The 11444-nt window shown below is 43.8% G+C and overlaps 1 non-coding gene and 1 pseudogene across 1 annotated transcript; one reads left to right on the plus strand and one right to left on the minus strand.

The window, feature by feature from the left end:
• Positions 1–1572: 1572 nt before the first annotated feature.
• LOC108593603 (large ribosomal subunit protein eL36 pseudogene) lies at positions 1573–1898 on the plus strand (annotated as a pseudogene).
• Positions 1899–11082: 9184 nt separating this feature from the next.
• Positions 11083–11189, minus strand: LOC118145235 (U6 spliceosomal RNA). Its single transcript, XR_004730363.1, has one exon. It is a non-coding gene; the product is annotated as a U6 spliceosomal RNA (small nuclear RNA).
• Between the last annotated feature and the right edge of the window lie 255 nt (positions 11190–11444).

Raw genomic sequence — 11444 nt, forward strand, 5'->3', positions numbered from 1 at the left:
GGTCTCAAACTCTCCTGACCTCAGGTGATCTGCCTGCCTCGGCCTCCCATAGTGCTGGGATTACAGACGTGAGCCACAGAACCTGGCTGTATTATCTTGTTTAATCCTCAAAATAACCTATTGATGTAGGCACTATTAGTCCATATTTTAGATCCAGAAACTAAGTTTCTTTATTTTATTTTTTTAGAGACACGGTCTCTGTCACCCAGGCTGTAGTACAGTGATTCAATCATAGCTCACTGTAACCTCAAACTCCTAGGCTCAAGCAATCCCCCACCTCAGCCTCCCAAGTAGTTGCGACTACAGGCAGGTGCCCCCCATCCTATTCTCATTATAGTGAGTGAGTTCTCACGAGATCTGGTGGTTTTATAAGGCAGTTTTCCTTGCTCTTACTCGCCCTCTCTCACCTGCCACAATGTAAGATGTGTCTGCTTCCTCTTCCTCTGTGATTTAAGTTTCCTGAGGGCTCCCCAGCCATGCGAAACTGTGAGTCAATTAAACTTCTTTTCTTTATAAATTACCCAGTCTTGGATTTGTTTTTTTAGCAGCATGAAAATGGACTAGTACATGCAAATTAGCTTGATTGTGGTATTCATTTAACACTATATGCATGTATGAAAACATAATGTTGTACACCATAAATATATAGAATTTATTTTATTTATACAATTTTTAAAATTTTTCCTGATACTGGGTCTTGCTCTGTCACCCAGGCTGTAGTGCAGTGGCATGATTATAGCTCACTGCAGCTTCGACCCAGGTTTAAGTGATCCTCCCAGACTCCTGAGTATCTGGGACTACAGGCATACATCACCATGCCAAGCTAATTTTTGGATTTTTGTAGAGACAGGGTTTTACTATGTTGCCCAGGCAGGTCTTGAACTGCTGGTCTCAAGTAATCCACCCACACTGGCCTCTCAAAGTGCCAAGACTGCAGATTTGAGCCAGAGCAACTGACCCATTGTTATGTTTTTGGAATGGGAGGGGGTCTTATTATGTGGCCCAGGCTGGTGTTGAACTCGTGGCCTTAGTGATCCTTCTGCCTCAGCCTCCCAAAGTGTCAGCCTCCCACATGAGTCACTGTGCCCAGCCTATAAACACATACAATTTTAATTTGTCAATTTTATCTCAATAAAGCTGGGAGGGGAGAAAGAAAGAAATTCATCAATAGGCCCAGCACAGTAGTGGCTCACGCCTGTAATCCCAGCATTTTGGGAGGTGGAGGCGGGTGGATAACCTGAGATCAGGAGTTTGAGACCAGCCTGGCGAACATAGTGAAACCCCATTTCTATTAAAAATACAAAAGAAAAAGAAAAAAATAGCTGGGCATAGTTGCTGTGCCTATAATTCCAGCTACTCAGGAGGCTGAGGCAGGAGAATTGCTTGAACCTGAGAGGTGGAGGTTGCAGTGAGCTGAGATCACACCACTGCCCTCCAGCCTGAGTAATAAGAGCAAAAATTCATCTCAAATAAATAAAATCAGTAATCTAAATTTCCATTTTAAGAAGCTAGAAAAGAGAGTTACATATGGCGCCAGCCCTACGCCACTGCCGCCATTGGAGAGCAGCAGCCATGGCTCTTTGCTACCCTAAGGCCATGGGCCTCAACAAGGGCCACAGGTGACCAAGAATGTGAGCAAGCCCAGGCACAGCCACCGCCACGTGCATTTAACGAAACACACCATGTTTGTGCGGGGCATGATCTGGGAGGTGTGTGGCTTCTCCTTGTAGGAGCAGCGCGCCATGGAATTACTAAAGGTCTCCAAGGACAAACAGGCCCTCAAGTTCATCAAGAAAAGGGTGGGGACACACATCTGCCCCCAGAGGAAGTATGAGGAGTGGAGCAATGTCCTGGCAGCCATGAGGAAAGCTGAGCCCCATCCCCTGCCCTCTCCCTGAAATAAAGAACAGCTTGAACGTCCCCCCAAAAAAAAGAAGCTAGAAAAATACTCTGTTCCCCTTCTCACTACTGTGCTTGACTAGTCTAAAAAAGAAAGAAAAAAAAAGCTAGGATTAGCTGCAAACAACTTACAGCTAACTTCACACAATTAGTGAAATACTAAATTATTTTTTGTAAGATCAATAACAAGCCAAGATGTCCCCTCTCAACATTTCAACTCAACGTTGTATTGAAAATCTTAGCTAATGCAAGAAAAAAAATAAAAGGAGCTGGGCATGGTGGCTCACACCTGCACTTCAGGAGGCTGAGGTGGGTGGACCACTTGAGATCAGGAGTTCAAGACCAACCTGGCCAACATGGGAAACCCAATCTCCACTGCAAATACAAAATTAGCCAGTTGTGGTGCCACGTGCCTGTAATCCCAGCTACTCAGGAGGCTGAGGCCCAGGAATCGCTTGAACATGGGAGTCAGAGATTGCAGTGAGCCGAGATTGTGCCACTGTACTCTAGCCTGGGAGACAGAGCAAGATTTGGTCTCAAAAAATAAAATAAAAATAAATAATAAAAGGAATATAGCTGGAAAATGAATTAGTGAAAGTTTCAGTGTTCACGCATTAATTTTGGAAATCCAGGAATCTATAAAACAATGCTAGAATTAATAATCCCAAGATCATAGGACATATGGTCAATATTTTTAAATCAATGACATTAAAAATTCAACTAGAAAATGAAATGAAAACAATTTACAATAGCATAAAAATACTTAGTAATAAATTTCACAACAGCTGTGCATGACTTCTACGCTGAACACTACAAAACAAACTGTACTATATTTATACAATGGAATACTATTCAGTACTAAAAAGGGGTTGGCATGGTAACTGACACCTGTAATCCCAGAACTTTGGGAGGACAGGTGGGGAAACCATTTGAGGTAAGGAGTTCAAGACCAGACTGGCAAACATGGCAAAACCCCATTTCTACTAAAAATACAAAACTTAGCCAGGCATGGTGGTGGGTACCTGTAATCCCAACTGCTCAGAAGGCTGAGGCAGAAGAATTGCTTGAACCTGAGAAGTGGAGGTTGCAGTGAGCTGAGATCATGCCACTGCACTCCAGCCTGGGCAACAGAGTGTGTCTAAATAAATAAATAGGAACAAAGTATACAGTTTCTACACCTTTCTGAAAGCAAATATGCCCAGAAAAGTGTAAGGGACTCTGAATGGACATAAAAATTCTGCTTGTTACGAACAAGTCTGACTCTGCTTGTTAGGAGACAATTCTGCATGTTAGGAACAAGTCTGACCATCATAACTAAAATATAAAACTGGGAAGTATTTTAAAAAACGAACAAACTACTGAAGCATCCATCAACTTGCCTGAATTTTATTGCATTGAATCAAAGAAGCCAGACAAAAAACCGTATGTAATGTATGCTTCATTTGCACATCATTCTAGAACAGGGAAAGCTTATCTGTAGCAAAAAATCAGGACAGAGATTATCCCTGGATGGCATTCGGACAGGGATCAACTGAGAAGGAAGCATGAAGGCGCTTTCTGGGGTGATGGAAATGTTTATGGCAGGGGGTAAATGGGTATATTTAGTTGTTAAATGATACCCTTAAGATTTGTGCACATTGCTGTATGTAAATTTTACCTGAAAAAAATGGAAAAGAAGTATAAATAAATATTAAACTTCATGAGATTTGCTTTCCACAGTAGTATGGATTAGCAATCCTAAAAGTACCTCATTTTCATTCAATGTTCGTGCAAAAAGTATATAGGGGGATAATGAAAACCACTGTTTTATAACCACATGGTTTTTTTTTTGTTTTTTTTTTGGTTTTTTTTGGAGATGGAGTCTCGCTCTTGTTGCCCAGGCTGGAGTGCAGTGGCACGATCTCAGATCACTGCAACCTCAGCCTCCTGGGTTAAAGCAAGTCTCCCACCTCAGCCTCCTGAGTAGCTGGGATTACAGGCATGTGCCACCACACCCAGCTAAGTTTTGTACTTTTTTTAGTAGAGACAGGGTTTCTCCATGTTGGCCAGGCTGGTCTCGAACTCCCGACCTCAGGTGATCTGCCCACCTCAGCCTCCCAAATGCTGGAATTACAGACATGAGCCACCATGCCCCACGCTTGGCCTTGTTGTTTTTTTTGTGTGATGGAATCTTGCTCTGTCTCCCAGGCTGGGGTACAGTGGTACAATCTTGGAAAACCACTGTTTTCTCACTGTTGGAAATGGAAGTTACAAATATGAAAAAGAGGAGGGCTAGCATGAACACTGGCAGTGTTGGTTTGGGAGTAGAGAAGTCAGTGTGACTTTATTGTTTTTATTTTTTTTTATTTATTTTTTGTCAATCAATGAGAGCATGTAACATTGCTCAGGTTGGCCTTGAACTCATGGCCTCGCCTCCTCAAGCGCCAGGACAACTGGCCGGAGCCACCGTGGCCCCAGACTTTATTGTTTTTAAGGTAGAGAGAGAGAGGTGGACCTTAGGCTCTCTATCTAGACAGATACACACACACACACACACACACATACACACACACACACACATATATTTATATATATATTTTTCTAGCATTTTTCTACAGAAAGGGCCTACCTAGAAACAATGACACACCAATAGCAGTGAGCACATCTAACACCAGATTTGATTCCTTTATTTTCCTCGTGGGGTAGCAAAAGAATAAGATGAGCATAGAATATCCTGTATCAAGTTAGAAAAGTGTTTAAAAGGCCAGGAGCAGTGGCTCCCAGCACTTTGGAAGGCCGAGGCAGGAGAATCACTTGAGGCCAGAACTTGAAGACCAACCTGGGCAACAGAGTGAGACTCTGTCTGTCTAAAAATAAAAAAGTAGCCAGGTATGGTGACACACAACTTTAGTCCCAACTACTTGGGAGGCTGAGGCTGGAGGATGGCTTGAGGCCATGAGTTTGAGAAAAAGAAAAGGGCTTAACAAATAATTAGTGGATCATGTCTGTAATCCCAGCACTTTAGGAGACTGAGGTGGGCAGATCACCTGAGGTCAGGAGTTTGATACCAGCCTGGCTAATATGGTGAAACCCTGTCTCTACTAAAAATACAAAAATTAGTCAGGCATGATAGCATGTGCCTGTATAGCTACTCAGGAGGCTGAGGCAGGAGAATCACTTGAACCCAGGAGGCGGAGGTTGCAGTGAGCCAAGATCACACCATTGCACTCCAGCCTGGGCAACAAGAGTGAAACTCCATTTCAAAAAAAAAAGAAAAAGAAAGGAAAAGAAGAATGATTGGAACACAGGAACACATCAAAAGGGACAAAGGATCTAACTTGAAGGTCTCTTACCAACCAAATTCAGGACAGCCTCCTGTGTTAAAGCGAGTCTCCCACCTCAGCCTCCTGAGTAGCTGGGATTACAGGCATGTGTCACCACACCCAGCTAAGTTTTATACTTTTTTTAGTAGAGACAGGGTTTCTACTAAATTGAGCATCAAAATAAATAGTGATAGAAATAGAGTATTACCCATTGAATAAAATAAAATTCCATGAGTTCACATTGATAATAATGAACGAATAAATAAATAAGAAAGAAGAGTAAGCTTTTGCTTGTAAGAAAATGCCAACTATTTGTAATCCCAGAATCTCCATGTGTTGAGAGACCAGGTGGAGGTAACTGAATCATGGGAGCAGTTCTCCCTTGCTATGCTCATGACAGTGAATGAGTTCTCACGAGATTTGATAGTTTTATAAGTATTTGGTAGTCTCTCTTGCATTCATTCTTCCTGTGGCCTTGTGAAGAGGGTATCTTGCTTTCCCTTTGACTTCTGCCATGATTGTAAGTTTCCTGAGGCCTCTCCAGCCATGGGGAACTGTGAGTCAATTAAACCTCTTCCCTGGCCGGGCACGGTGGCTCACGCCTATAATCCCAGCACTTTGGGAGACCGAGGCGGGTGGATCACGAGGTCAAGAGATCAAGACCATCCTGGTCAACGAGGTGAAACCCCATCTCTACTAAAAATACAAAAATTAGCTGGGCATGGTGGTGCACGCCTGTAGTCCCAGCTACTCCGGAGGCTGAGGCAGGAGAATTGCTTGAACCCAGAAGGTGGAGGTTGTGGTGAGCCGAGATCGTGCCATTGCACTCCAGTCTGGGTAACAACAGCAAAACTCCATCTCAAAACAAAACAAACAAACAACAAAAAAAAACTCTTCCCCTTAATAAATTACCCAGTCTTGGGCACTTCTTTTTTTTTTTTTTCTGAGATAAGAGTCTTGCTCTATTGCCCAGACCTCAGTGCAGTGGTGCGATCTCAGCTTGTGACAACCCCCGCCCCCCAGATTCAAACAATTCTCCTGCCTCAGCCTCCCAAGTAGCTGGGACTACTAGCATGTGCCACCACAGTCTTGGCCACTTTATGGCAGTGTGAAAATGGACTAATACAGATATAGTATTATTTTTATTCCTGCCAAAAATGCATAAGCTGAATCATTATGATGAAACATAAGACACATCCAAATTGAATAGCATTCTACAAAATATCTGTCTTGTGCTCTCAACACTGAGGAGCAGTTCCAGACTAAGAGAAACCAAAGATTGCCTTTGTAACTGCCAGGAAAAAAAGAGTGATCGAGGACTCATTACAATTAAATGCAAATATGTAATCCTGGCTTGGATCCTGAACAAGGAAAAAGAAATAGCTATGAAGGACTCTAGTTGAACAATTTATGAAATTTGAACAGGAACTGTAGATTCAATAGTATGACATTCATACTAAACTTCATGATTTAGGTCATTGTACTGGTTACGTAAGAGAATGTCCTTGGGTTTAGAAAATACACACAAATGTATCTAGGGGTAAAGAACACAGTTGCTCTCTATACCTAATAACGACTTAATTTTAAGTGGTTCAAAAAACATATATGTACATATGTGTGCATGCATGCATACAAACAAGTGTGTGTCATAGAGAATGATAAAGCAAGTGGTGTAAGACAGAAACCATTTGTGGGTCTAGTGGGTGGATGGGAATTCCTTGTAATATTCTTGCAAGTTTTTTTGTAAATTTGTAATTTTTTGTTTGTAGAGATGGGGTCTCTCTATATTGCCCAGACTGATGTCAAACTCCTGGGCTCAAGTGATCCTCCCACCCAGGCCTCCCAAAGTGCTTGGATTATAGACATGAGCCATGAAGCCCAGCTGTAAATTTGGAATTATATAAAAATAGTTGGCCTGGCATGGTGGCTCATGCCTCTAATCCCAGCACTTTGGGAGGCCGAGGCAGGTGGATCACCTGAGGTCAAGAGTTCGAGACCAGCCTACCCAAAATGGCCAAACCCCATCTCTACTAAAATACAAAAAATTAGCCAGGTGTGGTGGCAGGCACCTGTAATCCCAGCTACTTAGGAGGCTGAGGCAGGAAAATTGCTTGAACCCAGGAGGTGGAGATTGCACTGAGCCAAGATCATGCCACTGCACTCCAGCCTGGGCAACAAAAGCGAAGCTTTGTCTCAAAAAAAAAAAAAAAATAGTTAAGACTGAGTGAGGTGGCTCACACCTGTAATCCCAACACTTTGGGAGGCCAAGACAGGAGTATCACTTATACCCAAGAGTTCAAGACCAGCCTGGGCAACAGAGAGACCCTGTCTCTATAAAAATAAAAATGTATAAATAAGTAAGTATAGTTTTAAAAGTTACTTGCACCACCTATATATTATATGTATAAGTGTATATATCATATGTATAAGTGTACCCACACACATGTTGTTTATGTGTGTACATCTTTTTTTTTTTAAGACTAGTCAAGTGCAGTAGTGAGAAGGATGGAAAGAATAGAACAAGGAGTTCGATCTGTAACTGACTGTGAACAGTCAATTGAGATAACTCACTACCTTTGGACCAGCCTATGTGTGTACATCTAAATTCAGTGGTGGGCTGTTATGTCTTTTTTTTTTTTTTTTTTTTAGGTGAGGGGCTGTTATATTTGTGAATGTAGGAAAAACACAAGCTCTTTGTATTAAGTTTGCAGTGGTGATCCTCATTCTTAAGGAAAACAAACCTTCTTGGTAAGTTCCACTATTCACTATTCCTCAAATGTTTTCTTTTTGTTTTGGAAATGCTGGCAAGTTGAGAAAAGATATTCCACCTTATTTTCTTTCTTTTTTTTTTTTTTTTCTTTATTATTCCACCTTATTTTCACCCTTAATTGGAACTGGCACACTTCAGACTGAGCATGGTGGCTCATGCCTATGATCCCAGCACTTTGGGAGGCCAAGGTGGGCAGATCACCTGTGCTCAGGAGTTCGAGACCAGCCTTGGGAAACATGGCAAAACCCCATCTCTATCAAAAATACTAAAACTAGGTATGGTGGTGCACCCCTATAGCTGGTGGTCCTAGCTACTTGGGAGGCTGAGGTGGGAGGATTGCTGGAACCTGGGAACCTGGGAAGTTGAGGCTGCAGTAAGCTATGATCGTGCCGCTGCACTCCAGCCTGGGTGACAGAGTGAGACCTCGTCTCAAAAAACAAAAACACTTGGCACACTCCATATCCAGAATCTATTAGGATTAACTCTGCCTGGCAATGTGAATATTTACAGTTATGATTTCAAACCTGTCCATGAGGTGATGATGTCCCTGTTTTCCTGCTTCTAGGGATGAACTGCTTGAAGGAATTGGCATGATCCAAAAAAGGACCATGTGTGACAAGTGTGAATATCTGTCCACAAAATGTACAAGATTCTGTGCTATCTATATGTGGGCATGTCTCATAAAACCAAAGAAATATGAAGCTTTAGTGAAGCTTTTTTTTTTTTTTTTTGGAGATGGAGTCTCACTCTGTCGCCAGGCGGGACCTTGGCTCACTGAAACCTGCACTTGAAGTGATTCTAGTGCCTCAGCATTCCGAGTAGCTGGGATTACAGGTGCACGCCACCACACCCAGCTAATTTTTGTATTTTTAGCACAGATGGGATTTCACCATGTTGGCCAGGATGCTCTCGATCTCTTTACCTCATGATCCACCTGCCTTGGCCTCCCAAAGTGCTGGGATTACAGGCATGAGCCATTGTGCTTGGCCTTTAAAAAGAAAATTTAGACAGGGTCTTGCTCTGTTACCCAGGCTCAAGTGCAGTGGTGCAAACACCGCTCACTGCAGCTGGATATCCTGGGCTCAACTGATCCTCCCACCTCAGCCTCCCAAATAGTGGGACTATTGGCATGTGCCAGCATGCCTGGCTAACTTTTGTATTTTTTGTAGAGACAGGGTTTCACCATGTTGCCCAGTGTGGTCTTGAACTCCTGGGCTCAAGCAATTCACCTAACTTGGCCTCCCAAACTGCTAGCATTACAGGCAAGAGCTATGGCCCCAGCATTCTTTTTTTCTTTCTATTATTTTGGATCCAAGGTATACTACATGCATGCAATGTATGATGATTAAATCTGGGTAATGGAGATATTGACAATCTCAAATATTTATCATTTCTTTGTGTTGGCAACATGAAAAACCTTCTCTTCTAGCTATTTTGAAATATACGATTAATTATTGTTAATTATAGTCACCTGATTGAGCTATTGAAAACTAGATCTTATTCCTTCTATTTTAAGAATATTTTTGTACCCATTAACTGACTCATCTTCTTCCCCTCCTCCCCACTACTCTTCCCAGTCTCTGGTAACCACCAATCAACTCTCTACATGAGATCAATTTTTTTAGTTTCTACACAGGAGTGAAAACATGTGTTATGAGATCTTTGGGTTGTCACTTTTCTGGCCAGAAACCTCTGTGGCTGGTGATGCCTTTGCCTGAGTTCTTACCCTGTGTCCAGGAAGAATGAGATATGCAGACAAATGGAGGGTGAACAAGATGAAGAGGAACTTTATTGAGTGTTAGAACAGCTCAAAGGAAACCTGCGGTGGGCAGCTCCTCTCTGTAGGCAGGTTGTCCCATGGAGTGTTTAGCTCCCAGTAGAGAGGAGGCCTGGAGTGGGTGGCTCCTCTCTGCAGCTGGTAGTCCCATGGTCTCTCCATCCTCTGCCCTGCTCTGGGTGAGTCTGGGGCTTTTATGGACCTCAGAGAGGAGGAAGTGCATGCTGATTGGTCCATAGGTGGCCATGGGCTGGCCCAACAAGGCACCATAAATGCCTACTCATATCCACAGGGACTGGCATCTGACCCCTAGCCGTCAGGGGTTTTGCCGTGTTTCCCAGTGTGGTCTTGAAGATCCCTGCCCTGAAGGTGTTATCTTATGGGGATCTGCCTCCTTTGTCCAGGAGCCTGTCTGCCGTCCACTGCACCACTAGCATCCTTGGCAGCCAGGCTGTTGGCACCAAGGGGTTCCTGCAGGCCAGTGCCAAGCTGTTCTCTGCCCTCACTTGGCTTCCACCCTTAGCCCCTCTTGGCTTCCCCTCTCATGCTCATGGGAGCCCAAATTCCGGAGCGGGCAGAGACACCAGAGGGCTGGTGTGTCAGCACTGCCCCAAGCTTGTGCACACCTGGCTGGTCTGTGACAGCACCCCTGCTCATCCTGAACCCCTGCTCCGAGATTGGAGCCATCCCAGGAGAGGAGAGAGGCCAGGCAGTGGGAGAAGACACCTTTGAACTTGCTGGGATGGGATAGGGAAGACTTCCAGGGTCCCTGAGGGTGCAGACTGCAGAGATGGCACCTATAATCCCAGCTACTCTGGAGGCTGAGGCAGAAGAATCCCTTGAACCCCGAAGGCAGAGGTTGCAGTGAGCTGGGATCACACCAATGCACTCCAGCTTGGGTGACAGAGTGAGACTCCATCTCAAAAAAAAAGAAAAGAAAAGAAGTAATTGTGATCTGACCTCTGACTCTGCTACTTAACAATTTGATGTTGACAAGTTATTAAACTTGCTTGGAGTCTTATTTCTTTTTCTCTTAATTTTTTTTTTTTTTTTTTTTGAGATGGAATTTCGCTCTATTTAACCCAGGCTGGAGTGCAATGGCGCGATCTCGGCTCACCGCAACCTCCGCCTCCTGGGTTCAGGCAATTCTCCTGCCTCAGCCTCCTGAGTAGCTGGGATTACAGGCAAGTGCCACCATGCCCAGCTAATTTTTTGTACTTTTAGTAGAGACGGGGTTTCACCATGTTGGCCAGGATGGTCTCAATCTGTTGACCTCGTGATCCACCCGCCTCGGCCTCCCAAAGTGCTGGGATTACAGCCCGACTTAATTTTTTTTAAATATGGAATGCTTCACGAATTTACATGTCATCCTTGCACAGGGGCCATGCTAATCTTCTCTGTATCATTCCAATTTTAGTATATGTGCTGCCGAAGCAAGCACGCCTTTTTTATCTACAAAAATAGATGCAACCTGCTCACTGCAACCTCCACCTCCCGGGTTCAAACAATTCTCCTCCTGAGTAGCTGGGATTATAGGCACCCACAACCACCCCCAGCTAATTTTTGTATTTTCAGTGGAGACGGGGTTTCACCATGTTGGCCAGGCTGGTCCTGAACTTCTGACCTCAAATGATCCACCTGCCTTGACCTCCCAAAGTGCTGGGATTATAGGCTTGAGCCACCATGCCTAACCAGA

This window comes from Callithrix jacchus, chromosome 8 (assembly GCF_049354715.1).
Source record: "Callithrix jacchus isolate 240 chromosome 8, calJac240_pri, whole genome shotgun sequence".
Taxonomy (NCBI): domain Eukaryota; kingdom Metazoa; phylum Chordata; class Mammalia; order Primates; family Cebidae; genus Callithrix; species Callithrix jacchus.